Raw genomic sequence first — 21,590 nt, forward strand, 5'->3', positions numbered from 1 at the left:
ATACATACAGAGATACTATATCTAATGAAAAGACAAATAAGAATCAATACAATGGAAGAAAAGTTGGGGGAAGCAGCTTACCCTCATCAGAATTAGCTCAAAGTGATAATAATAGCACACTCAGGCAGCTACCTTATTTTAAGGGGAATAAGTAGAGAAAGGGGAATAAGGGAAGGGGAGACGGACAAAAAGGATGGCAAATTTGGGGAGGTGATAGTCTGAAGCAAAACATCTGTGAGTAGAGAAAGCCTGAAAGAAAAGAAAGAGAAATGTAAACAAAGAGAAAATAAGATGGAGGGAAACACAATTAGTAATCATAACTGTGAATGTGAATGGGATGAACTCACCCATAAAATAGAAAAGGATAGCAAAGCATATTAAAAATCACAATCCCACAATATGCAGTCTACAAGAAGTGTAATTAAAGCAGAGAGACACATACAGGGTAAAAGTAAGGAATTGGAGCAGAATCTAATAGGCCTTAGCAAAAGTTAAAAAAACAACAACAAGGGTAGCAAATATGGTCTCAGAGAAAGCAAAAGTAATAATCCATCTACTCTAAGGAGAAAAGGAAGGAAATTGCATCTTGACAAAAGGCACCATAGACAATGAAAGAATAACAAAACTAAATATACATGAACCAAATGGCAGAGCATCCACATTCCTAAAGAAGTTGAACATGGTACAGACAATAGATAGTAAAATATTACTAGTAGGAGACCTTAACCTTCTCCTCCAAGAAGTAAATAAATCCAACCAAAAATAAACAAGAAAGAAGTTAAGAAGGTAAATAAAACTTTAGAAAAGTTTGATATGACAGACTTCTGGAGAAAACTGAATGGGAAAAGAAAAGAATATACCTTTTTCTCAGTAGTATATGGCACCTTCACAAGAACTGACCATATAATAGGGCATAAAAATCTCACAACCAAATGTAGAAAAGCAGGTATATTAAATCCATCTTTTTCAGACAATAATGCAATAAAAATTACACTAAATAAAAAGAAGCAGAGAGACTAAAAATTAATTAGAAACTAAAAATCTTATACAGAATGAATGGATCAAAGAATAAACCACAGAAACAATCAATTTCATTAAAGAAAATTAAAATGAAGAGACAACATACCAAAATTTATGGGATGCAGGCAACACTGTACTTAGAGGGATATTTATATCTCTAAAAGCTCACATTAACAACACAGAAAAAGAATAGATGAATTAATTGGGCAGGCAACTAAAAAAGCTACAAAAAGAATAAATTAAAGATCTCCAATTAGAGATCAAATTGGAAATACTGAAAATCAAAGGAAAGATTAATAAAATTGAAAACAAGAAAACAATTGAACTAATAAATAAGTCAAAGAGCTAGTTTTATGAAAAAAGTAAATAAAATAGATAAATTGTTGGTTAACCTGATATACAAAAAAAAAAAGAAAGAAAAAATGGAAAAATGGAAAGGGCAAAACCACAATCAATGAAGAAGAAATTAAAGCAATTAGTAGAAGTATTTTGCCCAATTATATGGCAATAAATCTTGACAGTCTACATGAATTAGATGAATAATTATAAAAATACAAAATAACCAGGTTAACAAAAGAGGAAATAGAATATTTAAACAACCTCATCACAGAAAAAGAAATTGAACAAACTATTGAAAAATTCCCTAAGAAAAAGGACTCGGGGCTATATGAATTGACAAGTGAATCCTACCAAACATTCAAAGAACAATTGACTCCTTTAATATGTAAACTATATGGAAAAAATAGGGAAGAGGGAATCATTCCAAATTCTTTTTTTGATACAAATATTGGTATTGACACCTAAAACAGAGAAAGAAAACTATAGACCAATCTTCTTAACAAACATTGATGCAAAAAGTTTGAAAAAAATACTAACAAGGAGATTACCACATTATATATAAAATTCATGCACCTTGACCAGTTGGGTTTGATTCAAGGAATGCCAGGATGCTTCAGTATGATGAAAACCATCAGTATAATTGACCATATCAATAACAAAACTAACAAAAACTATATGACTATCTCAAAAGATGCAGAAAAACCTTTTTGTCAAAATACAGCATCTATTCCTTATTAAAAACATAAAAACCATTGGAATAGGGGACAGCTAGGTGCCTCAGTGGATTGAAACCAAGGTCGAGATGGGGTGAAGCAAGGATGCCCATTATCACCATTATTGTTTAATATTACACTAGAAATGCTAACTATAGCAATAAGAACAGAAAAAATAAATGGAAGGATTTAGAATAGGCAATGAGGAACCAAAGTTATCACTCTTTGCAGATGATATGAGAGAACAAATCAGAGAATCAATTAGAGAATCAACCAAATAACTAATATAAAATAATTTAAAACTTTGGTGAAGTTACAGGATACAAAATAAATCCACATACATAATCAGTATTTCTATTTATCACTAACAAACCCAACAAGAGATAGAACAAGAAATTCCATTAAAAATTGCTGTAAACAATATAAAATACCTGAGGCTATACCTACCAAAACAAAGGTAGAAATTATATATGAACACAATTACAAAACACCTTCCACACAAATAAATTCAGACCTAAATAATTGGAAAAGCATTAGTTGCTCATGGATAGGCTGAGCCAATATACTAAAAATGATAGTGCTACCTAAATTAATTTATCTATTCAGTGTCATACCAAAATAACAAAAAATGATTTCATAGAATTAGAAAAAATAATATCAAAATTGATCTGGAAGAACAAAAGGCCAAAAATATCAAAGGAATTAATTTTTTAAAATCAAAAGAAGAAAGTCTAGCCATGCTAGATCTCAACTATATTGCAAAGTAGTAATCATCAAGACAATCTAGTACCAGCTAAGATATAGAGCAGAGGATCAATGGAATAGGTTACATAATCAATACGCAACAGTTAGTGACCATACTAACCTAGTGTTGTATAAACCCAAAGATCCTTACTTTTGTGAAGAAAACTCACTATTTGACAAAAAATGCTGCGAAAACTTGAAAACAGTATGGCAAAAACTAGACACGAAACAACATCTCACACCATGTACCAAGACAAAGTCAAAATGAATACTTGATCTAGAAATAAATGAAAAAGTTTACTTGTCAGGTCTATGGATAAGCATCTAGGGAAGCATTTAGGACCAAACAAGACATAGAAAACATTACCAAACAATGAAATGAATAATTTTGATTATATTAAAATAAGAAGTTGCTATATAAATAAAACCAACCCAATCAAGATAAGGAGGGAAACAACAAAGTGGGTGAAATTTTTATAGCAAATATCTCTGACAAAGGTCTAATTGGGAGAACTGACTTACATCTATAAGACTATAAAGCATTCCCCAGTTGATAAATATTGAAAGGATATGAAAAGGCAGTTCTCAGAGAAAGAAATTAGAACTATCTATTGTCATATGTAAGGGCCAGAAATGTAAGGGGTTAAAATTTAAGGGTTGGACTAAATTTATCAGTGTGGTCACCAGGAATTGATTAATTCCAAATGATTTTTTAGCAATTTATTTATAAAATATAAAAAGAGTGAAAGTAGAGAAATGAGAAAGAGGGCAGAGTAAGAAATCTAGCTTAACAAGCTAGACTATTTGCTCAAGCCCTGGGTTTACTCTGGCAGAGCTCCAGAAGCCCTAGCCAGAGGGTCTTGGGGTCAAATAAACAAGGGTTTTAGTGGAGGCTAGTACCTCTCAGAACAAACCAGGGAAAGGAGTCAGCCTTTTTCACTCATCCATGTGGTAGTCCTAATATAAGCAGTCCTCAGCCAGAGCTTCTCCAAGGTCAAGTTGAAAGTGAAATATCTCCTCATAGGAAGTTCTTGGCATTTTTAAAGACCATTCCTTTTCGTCACTTCCTGTGCCTTCCTTCCATTTTACTTGGACCAATTACAGCTAAAGCTTTGCTTAAGACTTCCCAGGGGGAAGTCAATGGGTTCTGATTCATCACCTACTTTCACACATGTGGGTCACAGACCTCCCCCACTTAAGGATAAGTGGGGTGTATATGCTTCTGGTGATTAAATCTAAAAATTGGGCAGTTAATCCCATCTTCACACATATTAAAAAATGCCCCAAATTACTATTGATTAGAGAAATGCAAATAAAACAACTCTGAGATACCACCTCAAACCAATCAGATTGGCTAATATGACCAAAAGGAAAATGATAAATGTTAGAAGGGATTTGGAAAAATTTGGACATTAATACATTATTGGTGGAACTGTGAACTAATTCTATTTTGGATCACAATATGATCCCATGCTCAGAGGCCAATAAAACTATCCATACCGTTTGACCCAGGAATACTATTGCTGGGTTGATAACCCAAAAGAAAGGGGGGAAGGGGAAGGACCTGCCTGTACAAAAATATTTTTAGTAGCTCTTTTTGTAGTGGCAAAGAATTGGAAACTAAGGGGGTGCCCATTAATTGATGAATGGATGAACAAGGTAGTAGATGGTTGAAATGGAGAACTATTGTGTCATAAGAAATGATGGCCATTGTGCTAAAAGAAATAATAAAGTGGAGGAATTCCATGGAGACTGGAACAACCTCCAGGAAGTGATGTAGAGAGAAAGGAGCAGAACCAGGAAAACATTGTACACAGAGACTGATACACTGTGTTACAATCAAACTTAATGGACTTCTCCATTAGTGTCAATACAATGTCCCTGAACAATCTGCAGGGATCTAGGAGAAAAAACACTACCCACAAGCAGAGGACAAACTGTGGGAGTAAAAACACCGAGGAAAAACAACTGCTTGACTACAGGGGTTGAGGGGATATGACTGAGGAGAGACTCTAAATGAACATTCTAATGCAAATACCAACAACAGGGAAATGGGTTCGAATCAAGAACACATGTGATACCCAGTGGAATTGCATGTCGGCTATGGGAGAGGTGGTGGGTGAAGGAAAAGAAAATGATCTTTGTCTCCAATGAATAATGTTTGGAAATGACCAAATAAAATAATGTTCCAAAAAAAAAAAGAAGAAATGATGGCCAAGATGAGTTCAGAAAAACCTGGAAAGACTTATATGAACTAATAGAAAGTGAATAAAGTTAGCAGAACCAGGAGAACAGTGTATATAGTAACAGAAATATTATGGATTATACGATGAATAGCTGTGAAAGTCTAAACTATTATCAGTAAAGCAAGTTTCCAAGATATCCACAAGAGACTCATGATGAAAAATGACACCTGCAGCCAAAGAAGGAACTCTTGGTGGCTTACTGCAGATCAAAGTACACCATCTTCCACTTTATCTTCTTCGTGAGTTTTTTAAATTGTACATTTGATATATATATCTTCTTTTCCAGCATGAGCAATATAGAAATATGCATTGCATGAAAGCACTACTATAACCTATTGTAAGAGATTAATGCTACAGAAAACCTGGAAAAGCAGATGCAATGAATGGAAGCTTGAAGATCTGTCCATCAAGGAAAATTCCAGAGGAGAATGTGACCTAGAGAAGGCAGTTGAACAAGTTGACACAAACTGCTTCTTAGTCACTCTTTTTCCTGGGACTTGAGGAGAAAGAGCTAAAGGAGATTTTCTCTGCCTTTCTCTCTTATAGACCTGGAGCTTAGCTCTGAAGACATTTGAAAGCTGTTAATAATATCCCTCTTAAAGACTATACAACTTATCTTATTCATCTTAAGATTTATAATAGATTAGGGAAATCCTGAATTCCCTCTCCTATTCAAATTCCCTTTATCCCTCCTTCCTTAAAATAAATCCCTGTTTCTGGTATTTTGGAGAGTGAGCTATCTGTTAAATTTTCAGTCAACTTACCCATTCTGAATCCCAGCTTGAGTCAAACTGCAGAGGTTGGTGGGGGGAGGAGAAGAAAAAGAATTCTGTCTTCCCATTATCTTATTTCTCTGTGTGTTTGCCCAGCACCTCCAATTACCATAAAACCCCAGTAAAGAAACCACTTAATACAATTTGGCACCCCAGGAAAGATCTTACCCTCTCCCTAAACAGTGAAGGCTAAATAGAAAAAAAAAAAAGATGTTTCTACAAGTAGCCTGTGGTATGGTGGTACTTTCAATCATTGCCTGCTATTGGATTTACAATATTATGTACAGTGAAGTGACTAACATCATGGTGGATACAATAGGTCTTATATGCAATTCCACCTCATTTATAATGAACATGCCTTTCACCCCTGACAACATGATATGACAAATCCTTACCCAGATGTATGTTTTCACCATGGCTGCCATACAGACCTTCACTTATCTAAAAGATATTTTCAAGTTCTTAACACCAAAGAAGGCAGTGCAGATCATGGGTATTGATACAAACCTGGAACAACTAGTAAAGAATATGTGTGAGGAGTTTCTGAAAAAACAGGGATTAGATCAGGCTCAATTGGAAGTGGGCGGGAAGATAGTGGACTTAAGGACAAAGATGACAAAACAAAAGATAACAAGAAAGCTAAGGGAAAAAATAAGACAGGAGCTCAAGAAAATGGCAAAGAAAAGGGCAAGGATAGCAACAATGAGTCTGGAAAAAGTTTTCCATTAAGAGACATTGCAAAGATATCAGACACTGCAGGAGTAGTTCATTACAAAGTGCATAAGCAGTTTTCAACACAGGAACTCAATTCCATACACCATAGATTTCCAAAAATAGTCAGTGACCCCCACTGAGCTCATAAGGAATTGAAGAGGGTGTTTAAAATATTTGAACCAAATTTTGAGGATGCAGAATTCTTCCTTTCATAATTATTTAGCCCCCACGAGCATAAGCAATTTATTGAGAGAACTAGGAATGATAACACCCTAACTAGCTGGCCTACTGAGGAGCAGAGAGATTTTGATTTTTCTAATCCCAGAATGCATGACATGTCTAAGAAAATGCAGGGAGGATCTTCTCCAGCCTATAAAGTCCTCCTGTTCAAAACCCAATGCATGGAGAAAGTTTGATAAGTTAGTTCAATATTGTACGGAATATACTGCTAGCTTTATTGATCACCTCTCAGAAAGAGCAGAGTCTATCATGGGTATTGAGAAAGATTCAGAAAAGTCTGTGGCTCACTTAAGAGACAATTCCTTAGGGGTTGCACCTCACATCTAAAAAACTTCTTTAAAAATTATTTCCCTACGTATGATACAGTGAATCTGTCTGAACTTTGCGAAGCTGCATCTTACTTATGGGATAATCATAATGATCAGCAAAAAGAAATGAAAGAATTGAAACAGAAACTGCAAAGCACAGAAGAATCATTGAAACAAAAGGAAATAGAAAAAATTAAGAACATGCATACTATTAAGACATACTCTAGACCCTCATACCAACAGAGTAGGGGATAGAGAGAAACCAGAAAGTGTTTCTTGTGCCACAAGGTTGGACAGCTAATAAAGGATTGTTATTTAAAAAAGAAGTGTGAGGCAAATAACAAAAGCACACAGGGAAAGACTTTTTATAAATCAAAGGCAAACACTTTCTGTAAGCATTGTCGACTACGGACAGACCAAGAAGCCTCAGACATTGAAGCTATGCATTTAGCTATAAATTCAGGGTCTAAACCCAAGTATGCAGAAGTAGTATCTCATGGAAGAAAGGATTTATGAAGCCAGGACTATAAAAAAGTTAGTATTGTAGAAGGGGATAGAAAAAAAAGGTATTGCAGGATGTGAAAAAGCAATGAGGGACTTGCTGGAGTGAAAAAACAAATACAGAGAAAAGAAGATACAAGGGTGAAACAAAACTGAATTTATTGAGTCTGTGAGAAATGATGGTGACAAATCAAATCAAATATTGAGTGAAAAGCAGAGACAAATACATGAGTTAGAAAAAGAAATTAAATATTTAATTGCACAGATGCAAGCTGATATTAAAGAATTAATATGCATTGCATGAAAGCACTACTATAATCTATATAAGATTATTTAGCATGGGGGTAGGGTTGGGCAGAGCATTGGGAGAGAATCTTGATGATAAAATGTTAGAAAACAATTGTCAAAAATCATTTTTACGTGTAATTTAAAATTTTTTAAGTAAAAATTTATGTATTTGTGGGAGCGTGTCACAGACTTTTGAGGATGTTTTATACAAATTCTTCTTACAATATCTTAGTAAAAACTCCTTTTGAAAAGCTACTTGAATTTAATAATCATGACTGAAATGAAACCAGTGGGGGGACTTGTGAACTGCAACATTAGAAAAACAACCAGTGGGGTCAACTAAGTGGTTCAAGAGCCAGAGATCCTGGGTTCAAATCTGATCTCAGGAATTCCTAACTGTATGATAATGAGCAAGTCACTTAATCACCATTGCCTAGCCTTTACCGCTCTTCTGCCTCAGCTCTAATACTTAGTATTGACTCTAAAATGGAAGGTAAGGGTTAAAAAAAAATTCCTAAACTCCTCAGACCTAGCCCAGCGAGAACATAAAGGCCACTTTTTGGGGACCCAACAAGTCACTTCACCCCTCAGAACTCTCGCCTATTCTTTAAAATGATAAATTGTGGAGACACTGCCAATTTGCTTTGGCATCCTTGTCTGAGTATTCTCTAAATCACAGGTTCAGTATCTAGCTCTAGCCTTTCTGCCCATCTGCCTGGGAGGGAATCAATCAATCCATGTCTCTCAGTGGAATATATAGAGAGTGAAATACTGTTTTCCTCATTTGCAAAATGAGCTGGAGAAGGTAACGGCAAGTCACGCCAGGCTCTCTGCCAGGAAAATCCCAAATGGGGTCACGCCTGAACAACAATGCTACTTCAGGGACATGTGACACATGAGATGTGCTACAGAGTGTTACAATAATCCCTACATGTGTCACATGTGGATGGGAAAAGTAAGCCTCAGAGGGGTTAGTTAGGAAGTAGAAAGTGAGAATTCTAATCAAGAGTCTCTGACTTCATATGCAATGGTCTTTACACTAACAATCTACACTCTGTGTGTGTTTTAAAATATCATTGGGGAGGTGGGAAGCTAGAGGTCCTGGGTTCAAATCTGGCCTCAGACACTTCCCAGCTGTGTGACCCTGGGCAAGTCACTTGACCCCCACTGCCTAGCCCTTACCACTCTTCTGCCTTGGAACCAATACACAGTATTGATTTCAAGACAGAAGATAAGGGTTGTGTATATATATATATGTATATATGTATATGTATATGTATATGTATACATATATATATTTATCATATTTATATATTTTAATATATATTTATCATTAGGAACTTAATTTTCAACAAAAATATATAATATTTTTAACCCCTTACCTTCCGTCTTGGAGTCAATGCTGTGTATTGGTTCCAAGGCAGAAGAGTGGTAAAGGCTAGGCAATGGGGGTCAAGTGACTTGCCCAGGGTCACACAAATAGATGTCTGAGGTCAGATTTGACCTATAGTGTCTGGGACTGACTCTCAGTCCACTGAGACACCCAGTTGTTCCCAAGATCATATATTTTAAAAATAAAGTGGCAAGATCATACCTCCAAACCAAAACTTTTAACAAGAAATAATTAACAAGCAATAAACAAATAAAATGCATTTATTCTGTGTCCTCTTTCAAATCTGGCCCAGAATTTTGCCTTGCCTGACCTAGTCTTGCTTCCTTTTATCTTCCTTGTCTATTTCTTCCTTTTTAATAGAATTGTAGCCAAAGTGTGTATGTTTCTAGCTCAGCTGATTTCCATTGGCTTGACCTCATTTATCTTTCCATACATCCTTGTATGTTTCACATTTATTGTCCTTGTAAGTTGCCATAGTGTTTCTTTATGTTAACAGGCCATAATTAATTTAGCCATTCTCTAATTGTTAAAAGAATATTATTTCTAACTTTTTACTATTACCAATAGAATAGTTTTGAATACCTTTGTATAGATTAGGTTCGATTTTATCCCTTTTATCACATTTTGGGGATAAAATCCTACGGATGGAATTATAACATATTAATATTATATGATTTATTTTAAGTTGCCACATTGTTTTGCAAAATTTTTGAAGGAAGTCTATAAAGTTTTCCCAATTATGCCTCTCCAGCTGCCTACTGGATCTTTCAAACTGTATATTCAGTAGGTACTTCAACCTTAATACAGCCATAATAGAACTCATTATCTTTTCCCCAAAACATATATGTTTTCCCAACTTACGTTTCTATGGAGAACACTACCATCCTTCCAGTCCCTCAGGTTTGCCACCTTGGTGTCACACTTGGCTCTTCATTTCGATTCATTTCACATATCTAGGCAGTAACCAAATCTTGGCATTTCTATATCTACAATATCTCTCCAATACATCTTTTTTTCTCTCTATTCACATAGCCACCACCCTAGTTCAAGTCCTCATTACCTCCCAGATAGAGAATTTCAATAGTCTCTTAATTAGAGTCCCAGTAATTCCCTCCCTCTTTAATCCAATCAACCAACCAAGTATAAAGTTTTCCTCTGTGCCAGGCACTGAGTTAATAGATGATAATAATAAAAATAATAATCTCGGCCATTGTGGTAAGTAAAAATTTGGTGCATGCACCAAAGGAAGAGTTCTTGTCCCTCTGTACTTCTATAAAAATCTGCACCAACCCTTCACTTGACACGACTCCCCTCTGAGGGCACCATGCCAGGTGTGGGGTAATAAATGGTTCCTATAATTTGAACTTTGGGGTATCTGTATGTTATTGTAAGAAGTTAGGGTCCGGGTTTTCGCCCACCACCACGGAAGAACAATAGACAATGCAATTAGTAAGAGGGTCGTTTATTGAACTGCTGTGTACCAGGAGCACACCAGGGGAGCTCTGCCAGCAGAGTTCCAATTGTAGTCTGGGGATGCTGGGATATATATCCCCTCCAGCATGCATGGCCCCCCAGTCCCTATCTGGTACATACCATTGTTGGAATGTTGCCGGCATTTATGGCCCCTAAGTTCTTATCTGGTACCTACTGCTGGGACCTTGACATATTAACTTCCAAGGCCCGGCAATTTCCTGCTCAGGCCTCCCTCATGTACCCCACTTCAAAGTAAATAAGACTGTGTCCCCTCAGTTGATGAGCAACCTGAAAATGATTAATTCATTAGTTCAGCTAGCAGTAATCAATACATTGGGTCAGTCGCCTCTTTCAATGACCAAAGACCCCAAGTGAGGGCCAACAGGGTCTTTTAAACCTGAATGTCTTCCTTCTGATCAGCCTGACAGTACATGGTTTGGCCATCCAGTGGCAAAGTTTAGACAGTCTCAATTGGTTGAGCTGTTTATCCATCTTTGGTGTCCACTTGGCACTCAGTCACCAGTGACTCCAAGAAGCTGTTGCATGCACATACTCAAATAAAACATCTCAGCAGATGGGATAAACCAGATTGAAGTTAAGTAACTGTCTGGACCACAAACTTGTTGGGGAATTAAGAAGTGTCTATTCCAACCATGTGAAGACTTCCCCTTATGGAATGGGTGGGTGGGAACAATAATTATAGTCATCTTCCAATGGCCATGAAAGTACTGTGGAGTCCATGGAGCTTGGTTAGACATCAAAAATGCCAATGTCATCCCAATGCTTCCCAGATTAGTCATCTCAACTTTTGTCTGGCCACTGGACTTCAATGACTCTGGAAGAGAGAGTAAAGCTTTGGTCAACTCTGCCTAATTTAAATACAATTCATGCACAAGTAAAGTCATTAACTTGTCCTCTTGGTGAAGAAGGAGGAGGAAGAGAAGGAAGAGGAGGAGGAGGAGGAAGAGGAGAAATATATATATTTAAGTGAGGAGATAAGTTAATAATGATAGTTCAAATGTGTAAAAATAATAGCAAACTAAAAATAATAAAGCCATGGATTGATTATGGCTTATAAAGTGATTAGTTACTCTGCTTGCTGTGTTTACAAAGTATCTTCAGTTCATATAAGTGAAGTGAAGCTCATAAGAGAATTTCTCTTCAGGGCCAGGTGTAAGGATGCTAAAGAGACTCTTGTTATAAAAAATAAAATGTTTATTTGAAATACAAGAATAAAAAAGGATCTCTAACTCTAAGGGATTCTGACTCCACCCAAATAAAACCCCCTGGTTCTGCAAATAATCACTTCTCCTGTTCCACAGGCTACACTGATGCTTCCTGATCTGACTGATTCAAATTTTTACTATTCTAAATAAACTAACACTATTATCCTCATAATTTCTTAACTTTGTTTTCAAGTTATAAAAATAACAAAGGCTAACTAGTTGAGCCTTAGCAAGAACCAAGTTAGAACTCTGAGCCTTAGCAGACCCAGAGTCCAAACCAAAGACCAGGGTTTTCTTTGGTCTTCTCAGAGTTAAAACAATCTATAAAAACAGTAATAGATAGTCAATAGTGTTTCCCAAGTTGTAAAAAGAAAACACTAAGCTCTTTCCCTCCTTTCCTTCTACCTCAGTCAGTGAGAGAGAGAGAGGCAAAGATTTTACCTCTTGCAAACCCTCAGAGAGAGTCTGACTCTGCCAAATGCCAGAGACCAACTGCCAGAGAAAAACTATTAAGACTTGAAACTGACATTGTCTCAGCTCTGTTTGAAACTCCAATTCTTTCTAAAGTCAGCTTCTCTACTTCTTGTATCTAAACTAATATAACAAGACCTAATTTCTAATATCATCATTATAAATGATATGTAAAACCCAGTGGAATTGCTCATTGGCTACAGGAGGGGGTAGGAAATAGGGGAGGGAAAGAACATGAATCATGTAATCATGGGAAAATCTTATAAATGAATTAATTAAATAATTTTAAAATAAAATTCACGATTATAATCATCATCATAATTCTTTCCTATTACTTCCTCCAGAGATGGGAGTAATCTTCAAATAATCAGATTATTCTTCAGAATTTGGGGAGGAAATCCCTTTGTGGTGCATTTTCCAGGAGACTATGCCTAAAGTCCCAGAGTTTGACTCTATGTGGTGACCATAAGTATCTGTTCAAAAGAAGAGTAGTACATTTTAGGCAATTGGGATTAAGTGATTTGCCCAGGGTCAGAATTAGGAAATATCTATGAACATATTTGAACCCAGGACTGCTTGTTTCCAGGCCTAGCTCTCTCTAGCCACTGAGCCCACCTAGCTTTCTCCCTATAGTTAGCTGTTACACATTTATCAGCATACCAGCATATCAGACATTATGACAAGAAAATTTAAAAACCTGTCCATAAGAAAACAGAATCTGGGTGTAGTCTACAATAGCTTTGGTGGAATCCACTTCAATTTGGGTTGAGTGGATGGTGGGTGAGGTTACAAAAGTAAACAATACCAAGGTCAAAACAGAAATTAAAATAACAATTGGGGGCAGCTAAGTGGCTCAGTGGACTGAGAATCAGGTCCAGTCACAGGAAGACCTGGGTTCAAATGTAACCTCAGACACTTCCTTGATGTGTGACCTTGGGCAAATTACTTAACCCCCATGGCCTAGCCCTTGCCATTCTTCTACCCAGTATTGATTCTAAGATGGAAGGTAAGTTTTTAAAAAAAGAGGAAGAACAGTATAGGGCTAGGCAATGGAGGTTAAATGACTTGCCTGGGGTTATACAGCTAGGAAGTTTCTGAGGTCAGATTTAAACCCAGGACCTCCCATCTCTAGACCTGGTTCTCAATCCACTGAGTCACCCAACTGGCCCCCTCTTACCACTCTTCTGTCTTGGAACTGATATGACTATACTAAAATAATGGTAAAAAAACAAAAACCCTATAATTATAGCAAATAACAGTTTGTTTAAGCTGAGGGAAAGAAGGGAAAGGAATTGGGAAGATCTGATCTTAACCCCAAAGTCTGAGCACTAAACTCCACTAACTAATGATTTCACTACCTATAAGTCTATTTCCTATAACTATTCTAATTAACTCCTTAATTACTTTATTAAATTTAGGGAAGGACTTGTAGGTACAGGAACAAGGGCCAAAGGAAGTCTCACAGACTGGCAGAAGTCCCAGTAGAGATCAGCAGCAGCACACAGGAATAAGAAGAGGAATAATGGTTTAACCCACACTCAACCACTCCTCAGTAGGTGAATCTGTTTGAAGGAAGATCACCAACTCCCTGTCTCCTCCAGAGAAGCAAACTGCCTGCCTGAACTGCCTTCTTGAAAAGTGAGTTCTTGAAAGTTCTGGAATCCTTTCCCTGCCTTATAGGATTTCCTGCTTTGTAGGATATCCTTCTGCTTTGCAGCAAAGATCTAATCCTATATCCTTCAATAGAACCAAATACACAAGATTGTATTCAAGATTCTCAAGTGTAGCAGTCCACCCCTAGCTATGGGCAAGGGGAACAGATGGTATGTGCAGATTGCCTTAAAAGAGAGCATGCTCAGTCTTGAGCATGCTCAGTATTGCTCATGGCTGGGAAGGCCTCTGACCCTTGACCCCAGCTTCTCCCAGGTTAGGCGGGAAAACAAGTTTCTTTGTTCTCGCCTGGTCGAGAGAAACCACACCTATGTCTTGTCATTAACCAATGAGGATCATCCCTATGTACTGTGTATCAAAGTGTATAAGTAGCCCAGCAAGCTCCGCCTCTCTCTCTTCTCGCTCTCTCCCTCTCTTTCAGGCTAGCTGATGGCTGTCCTTGCAGGAGCTTGGCCTCTGGCCAAGCTCCATCTTTAATCTTTCTCTATTCATCTCTCTGACCTGTGTGGTATTAAATATGGATCTCTGGACTGGTAAAAGCCTTCAGAAGGGTCCTTTGATCAGAGCTTAGCTGTGGTTCATTGATAATTAATAAAGACTCATTCTGACCACCTCATATCTCTAATTTGACTCCGTCATCCCCCTCATGGTATCTAAAACTTCTATCCTGTCTCTATCTTCCTACCTTGAGGCTTCTCTCCCCTCTGAGAGAGCTTCATCAAGACCCAAGGTAAGGATTAAATAATAATAATAAATAAATAAATAGAATAACAGAATTGAGATCCAAATGTCCAACAGCTACCGGAATAAAAGGTGAAGCAGTTACAAGAGAAGTTTGATCTTTAGGCAAGCTTTTCCAGAATGTGAGTGAAGGGAAGTTATAGGGGTTATATTCACACAGCTTGGCAGAATATTAACTTTTGCCAGCTTGACTAAGTCTTAAAAATAGAATTAAGATCAATTTTCAATTATCTACCCTTAAGGAGATTATATTTTAAAGCGGAGACAAAATATGGAAATCAGAACATGAAAGATAATATGGAGTAGGAAATTATTTGCATACAGATAAGAAATTAATGTGACTGTTGAATAATTAAATACATTATGTCAACATGGAATCTGGAAACCCCCAACTTGTAGCCTAGTAAGATCTGATGAACCCCAAGTTTTAGGACTAGCTTGTGTAAAGGATAATTTTAGCATTGTGACCTAAACTATATTAATTATTTGGTTGCCATGGATATCCCAAATATAAAAAAAATACCCAAGTCAGCTGGAAATTTATGGTAATTTAATTAATATAGTGGAAAAAAATTAAGAATAAGGGAGAAGTAAAGGATGTAGGATTTCTCCTGCCTGACTAGTGCCAGGGGGAAGATTAGAGGCTCTAGGAAGGTAAGGTTTTGGAGAATAAAGGAGGAAGGAATCAGCCTGAACACCAAGAGGGCTCAGCCAAGATGCCTGAATAGAGACTAATAGAATTAGAGAATGCTAGGTATTAGCATTGGAAAAGAAAGAGAGAGACACCTGGCCAAAGGCCAGGCCTCAGGTAAAGATAGAGAGGCAAGAGAAAGGTGGTGATAACAAACCTGTAGCTCCTCCAAGAAGAAGAAGAAAGAGAGAGAGAGAAGAAGAGGAGGAGCTGGCCACAGCTTCCCAATTTATTCTCTTTGATACGCAAATGAACTCAATACATATTGATAAGTTACATGATGCCTCAATACCTATCGATGAGTTACATAGTGTATTGCCATTGGATAATTGCAAATCGCGACAAGGTGAAGGGTAGAGTTTTTATCTGCAGGTGAGTGAGACAAAAGGAAGCAGGGTTCAGCCACGCTGGGAACCGAGTTCATTGCCATGTGCAGAATGGCCATGTGCCCATTCACAAACCTTGTCTCTTTATAATACCTATGGGCTAGACTGCTACAACAGCTCTGTGTGGAAGCCTTGAGGAAAGCACTGAACCCCTTTCCTTAAGTAAAGAGGGATTTTTCTGACTATTTAATAGTTCAGTGTTTTTTCCCTGTTAACAATCAGCACCCATGGTCCTGATAACACTGGAAAGTCAATATTGGCCTGATCTTGTTGTGTCTTTGGGTCATTTTGGACATGTTCAGCTTTGCCACCCAGCTGCCTCCTGACTTGATTAATGATTGTGTATTGATTTAGAATCTTGAACCCTAGAGACTACATTTCCCACAATCCCCTTTTCTTTTCCTCTTTGTGCATCTCCTTACATGGGGGGAGTTTTGAGTTTCTGTTTTCCGCCCAGGTGGTCTCTCTGGTTCCATGGTGGAAGAGGAAGGAGCAGCTCCTGGTTTTTGCTAGCCTTACTTCCTTATTCTTCTAGATAAATATTATTAAATATAATACTTGGAGTACTGGATATTAATTCTAATCTTTACCTTTTTGGTGACCACGAAGAGACTACAAATTCTCAAAAACTTTTGAGCAGTTAGCCTTACAGTAAAGACAGTAAATTTGCCAGGTCCCTGCCCACCACGAGGATCTGTGGCAGGGCTGCCTGCCACTGCCTGCTATTTCTCCTGTTTATCTGTTTGGCCAGCATTCCTCACCTCTCTCCACTCAGCTTGGAGCCTCCTCTTCCTAAGACCAGACCTGCCACAAGAGCCTGACAATCCTAGCCATTTTTTTCCACAGAGGGTGATGAATAAAAATCTTTTTGCCCCAATCCCTTTCCACACTCCACGTTTCTAACCTGCCATAGCCATTTTTCAGCATGGAGAAAAGAACCCCATACCTTCTAGTTTTCAAGCAGATTTTTTTTAAAGCTGATCCTGGGCTCCTAGTGTAGAAGGCTTCTACTAAATAATTTTCACAGGAAGGGCAGTTAGTTCCCAAATCAGCAGAGATAAAGTCAGTTTTGGAATAAGCCTGGGTTTTTTTTTTCCTTCTTTCTCTTGACCCAAAACACCAAGGAGAAGTATTTTTTTCTCTCATATACAAATACACTATTGCTTTCCCTCAAAGTTTTGCTTCTTTATGTTTACTCTTTAAACAAACCCCATTCAGCCTCTTTCAGGAAAAATGCTATTGCAAAGCGTGCTTGAAACTCTGAAACAACAGTTTGAGTTGGTAGAACTAAAGAGTGCATTCTAGATCTGCTTAATTCTTTTCCTGGGAGTTTTTATTTTCATTGGAGATTTCCCACTTTATTTCCCTTCTCCTCAAGAATATGCCACAAGCTAGGCTGCTCATGTTACAAACCAACCTGAAACATTTTGACAAAGTTCTAAAAGTCCCAACTGCTCTCAATGTGCAGAAGGGAGATTCTGCCCTGTGCCTCTATTCAGACCTCTGACAAATGAAATCTAAATGGATAATAAATATGAGGGGAGGGGCAAACTTTAGAAGAGATATGGAATCTTATTGCTAACTATTTTGAGTTTATTTTCCTCCTATAATAGTGAACAGTTGGTGTTTGGTGAAACTTTTGGGAATGGTGAAAAGGATTCTGACTTCACTGCCTATCTGCACCTTCTCATTGGTTTATATTATTGTATTTATTGATTGCTTCAAGGTTTAAATTTTTTTAAGTTTAATCAATATCTTTCTGTTATACTGAATCATTTTAAGCTACTATATTTTGCCTATATTGATCTTTAATTTGTACCTTTACCTTTGCTGAAATACAAAAATATCATTGTAAGCCCATGAACATCTTGCCCAAACCATTTTCCATTGAAGATGACATGTTGCCTTTGTGTATTGTCACATAGATGATGATGACTGGACTTCATCGAAAGCTATATACAACTGTCAAATAGAAAAAATGCAGAACTATTAAATAGTCAAAATCAAATCAAGGGGAAAAGGGGTTAGCGCCACTAGGTTGCGACAACAGAGCTGCTCCCAGAGACTGCACAGAGTCTGGACGCCCTGGTCACTGACCCCTGGGAGTGACACTGACTCAGGATGGACTCCGAGGATCACAAGAATTTGGGGAACCCATATACCATTTGGGGAGTCCAGGGGACAGGGAAAGATGATTGACATCACTATAGTTACAAAGAAATGGGAGTGTACAAACTACACTGACAGGATGCAATCAAGCTTGGGAAAGGAATCATAACTAGAGGCTAGGGTGTAAGTGAAGGATGGATACAATGGATACTAAAGGATGGTTCCTGCTCAGGTGTGGATCTTCTTGGGAAAGGTTCTGATACAATAGGGGAGACTACCTAAAACTAAGAGGGTCCTTAGCATATGCTTATCTGACCCAACCAGGATTGTCATTTCCCTGAGGGTCTCCCACTCAGTCTGAAACTGCTAACTTGGGATTCCCTTGAGGGTAGATTCCCATGGGAACAGAGAACAAGTACAAGTTTTGGGATCTCCAATCTACAAGCTAGTCCTGAAAATTGGGGTTCATCAGATCTCACTAGGTCACAAGTTTGGGATTCCTAGATTCCATGTTGACACCCCCCCCTTTTGGTCAAGACTGAATGTTGATGATCAAACAAATGCACAAATGGGTAATCCTATATTGAATTGGACTCCATACCCTAATGGTGGGAAAGCTTAGGGATACAGGTTTGGGGAATTGGCCTTTGGGGACATTCCCCAATGCCTCAACGCATTGATATTTGAGCAAGAAAGGCAGGCAGTCTGCCTTTGGCCAAAAAAAAAAACAACTAACAATTAAAACACTACCCCATTTCCCAAAGTCTTAAGTCTTTCACATCTGGTGGGTCCTGATGATGCCTTCAGCCTCCTCTCTTGCAGACTCTGTCCTCCTGCAGACTTCCCCTTTGTACCAGACAGCTTCTTTGCCGCTGCAAGAGAAAACTTAAGAGGAATCCATAAACACATTCTTTAACAGGACTTGATCAACTCCCTATATGCTTACTCACTAGAAAGATTATCCTCGCTGCTAACCTTAAATCGGCAATCCCATCTTATATTCTAGTAATGTCTTTTTCCACACAAATTATAAAATTAGGGTATTTACATGCTTAATCAGAAAGATTGCCTTACCTTACCTAAATAAAAATCCTACAAACTATAGAAGTATGAAAGCGAAACAACATCCACACCACAGGGTATTCAGGACTTTGTAAATCTGGAAGTGGCTCTACTTCCTGTTTGTGGCCCCAAAATCAAAATATTGTCTAGCCTCAAGTAAACTTCTAACTAGCTATTCTATCACTCAAAAACCCCAAACCACATTAAAATGACTGCATGGCAACTTCAGCTTCAAAACTATTTTTAAAGCCAAATTTTAAGTTTCAATATTGAAATGAACTCCAAAAATTCTCACGATTAAAAATGCTTCTAAATTTTCCTTAATTTTAAAAGGTCATACACACCTCACACATCCCTCTTTGGGGAGGTTGAGATGCTGGGGATTTTGAAAAAAAATTTTTTTCCTTTAATTCCTTTAATTGCAATTATCTTTAGACTCCATCATTTTCCCTAACTTCTTCTGATACTACTTTGAGACAAACTAGCACTCTGGAAACTTTGCTGCAAATTCTCAACTGAAGAGATGTTACTTTCAAACCTCTTAACTGACATGGGCACTTTACCCCAGAAACCCAGGCAAATGATTATCAGGGAAACTCCCTTGTTTTGCCTCCACCTGACTCTGAGCCTAAAAACACCCAATGACCCCTCTAGGGTCTTGAGATGACTGTCTTCCTTTGATCATCCTCTAGATGGACAGAAAGATGCACCTTCAAGCCACACCTCGATCCTATCAGACATCTGTTTGTCCCCTAAAACTAAGGAATCTTTATGTCCCCAGGCAGACCCCAGTATGACCACCCCACCTCATGCCTGAGTGACTAACTCTCTTGTAAAAAATGTATAAAATCCCCAGAACTGATGTCGTCTGGGGGACAACTTCTCCATCCATGCTGTCCTCTTGGAGGAACAGCCTTTCCTTTCATGCTGTCCTCCCAGGGAACTGTTCCCCATCTTGCTGTTCCACCTTGCTATCCTCCTGGCCACTCTCAACATTACTTCCTAAATTAATAAATCTCTTTTTGTTTTTAAGCTAAGTTTTGGAGTCATTGCATGCTTGCAAAAGGCATCCTTCCCGAACCCCCAAGGCTATCCTTCCCGCCCATAACATTAACCAGGTAAAATGCTCCATTTTAAACTTTTCTACTTCAACTAAATTTGGGGAATAGCTTTGTCCTTTCTAGGTTCTCTATTTTGTGAACCTTAAAAATTCTCAGACCCTACTTCATAAGGTTGGGTTAAGACCATTCCCCATTGGGACCATTCCCTATTTGGGAAGTGAAGGTACTTAGATCAGGAATGTGAGAACTCTACTTCACCATACTTAAGCATGCCTTAGGGGAAGATGAAGTTGTAAACTCTTTGCTGAACAATGAAAAGTACTTAAACCCATACTTATAGTAAGACAAAAAGTTCTTTAAGCCATGCCTATTTTAGGACTAATACAAAAGGGTGCTAAGTACCATAAAGGTCAGGCAACTTGTGAACTTACAAGGAGCAAAGAGGTGAAAACTTACTCAGAGATGCTAGTCTACTCAGGTGTGAATTACTCAACAGATTAGTCTACTCATGTGTGAACTAAGAATGGTCTGTCCTTTGAAAAATGTCTACTGTGATTGGTAGATGTGAGAACTTGGGGGAGGAGACATAGAAAATTCCCTTTAAATAGGAGCTCAGATTCATTCAGAGACATTCAGATTCAGGCATTGAACTGGTGGAGTCAACTGAGAAGAAGCTGGCCTGGTGTCACTAGAATCCTTGCTTGGACAGATCTTGTGGTGAGTGATTAAGGACTGACTGATCTTTCTTTTAGGGCTTAGGCCTGGGTTGGCCAGGGCTGCCCTGGGCCGGCCTATCCTTTTCTCATTATTCCCCTTTTCTCTCAATCTCTCCTTTTCTTTAATTCCACATTTGTATTAATTAAAATCTCTATAAAACCCAGCTGACTTGGGTTCATTGTATAATTGGGAATATTTCCCTGGCGACCACGTTATATATTTGATTTAAACAAGACACTGTAGTGAAAATATATTTTCTGCGGTCACAACTTACTCATCCACTCTTTTATCTACTACAATTTATATCTTCCACTATTTTAATCACTACAGTTTATGGCATCAACCATTTTAATTATTCCAGTTTAAAGGGACTTTGCTCAGGGTAATTAGAATTTTCAGGGTAAATAAAACGGCCAGTTTTATGTCTGCTACATAAATATTTCTAAAGTCAATGAAAATGATGAGAAACAATACTTATCCGAATTCGGTATCTTGGGGCTCCTTTGGATTTCTTGTAGAGATGACTTCTTCAGGAATCCTTCAGATTCTAGGCTGCAGGAAAATCTGGTCCAGGCTTTTGGCTCCTAAGAAACGTCTTGAGGTAAAACTTTTAATAGGTTTTACTTACTTCACCCACACTCCAGAACTGGGGTGGTAAAATACAGGGCATTCCTAGAAATTTCTTAAAGAGTTTCTCATGTAA

At 37.8% G+C, this 21,590-nt stretch overlaps 1 long non-coding RNA gene across 1 annotated transcript in view; it reads left to right on the plus strand.

The window, feature by feature from the left end:
* Positions 1–16,111, plus strand: part of LOC103105497 (uncharacterized) — a 35,161-nt gene extending 19,050 nt beyond the window's left edge. Inside the window, exons 3-4 of the long non-coding RNA XR_474224.3 lie at positions 13,868–14,087; positions 14,542–16,111. This is a non-coding gene — a long non-coding RNA (uncharacterized LOC103105497). The remainder of the gene's footprint in view (positions 1–13,867; positions 14,088–14,541) is intronic.
* The last annotated feature ends 5,479 nt before the right edge of the window (positions 16,112–21,590 follow it).

The sequence above is a fragment of the Monodelphis domestica genome, chromosome 5, assembly GCF_027887165.1.
Source record: "Monodelphis domestica isolate mMonDom1 chromosome 5, mMonDom1.pri, whole genome shotgun sequence".
Classification (NCBI taxonomy): Eukaryota; Metazoa; Chordata; class Mammalia; order Didelphimorphia; family Didelphidae; genus Monodelphis; species Monodelphis domestica.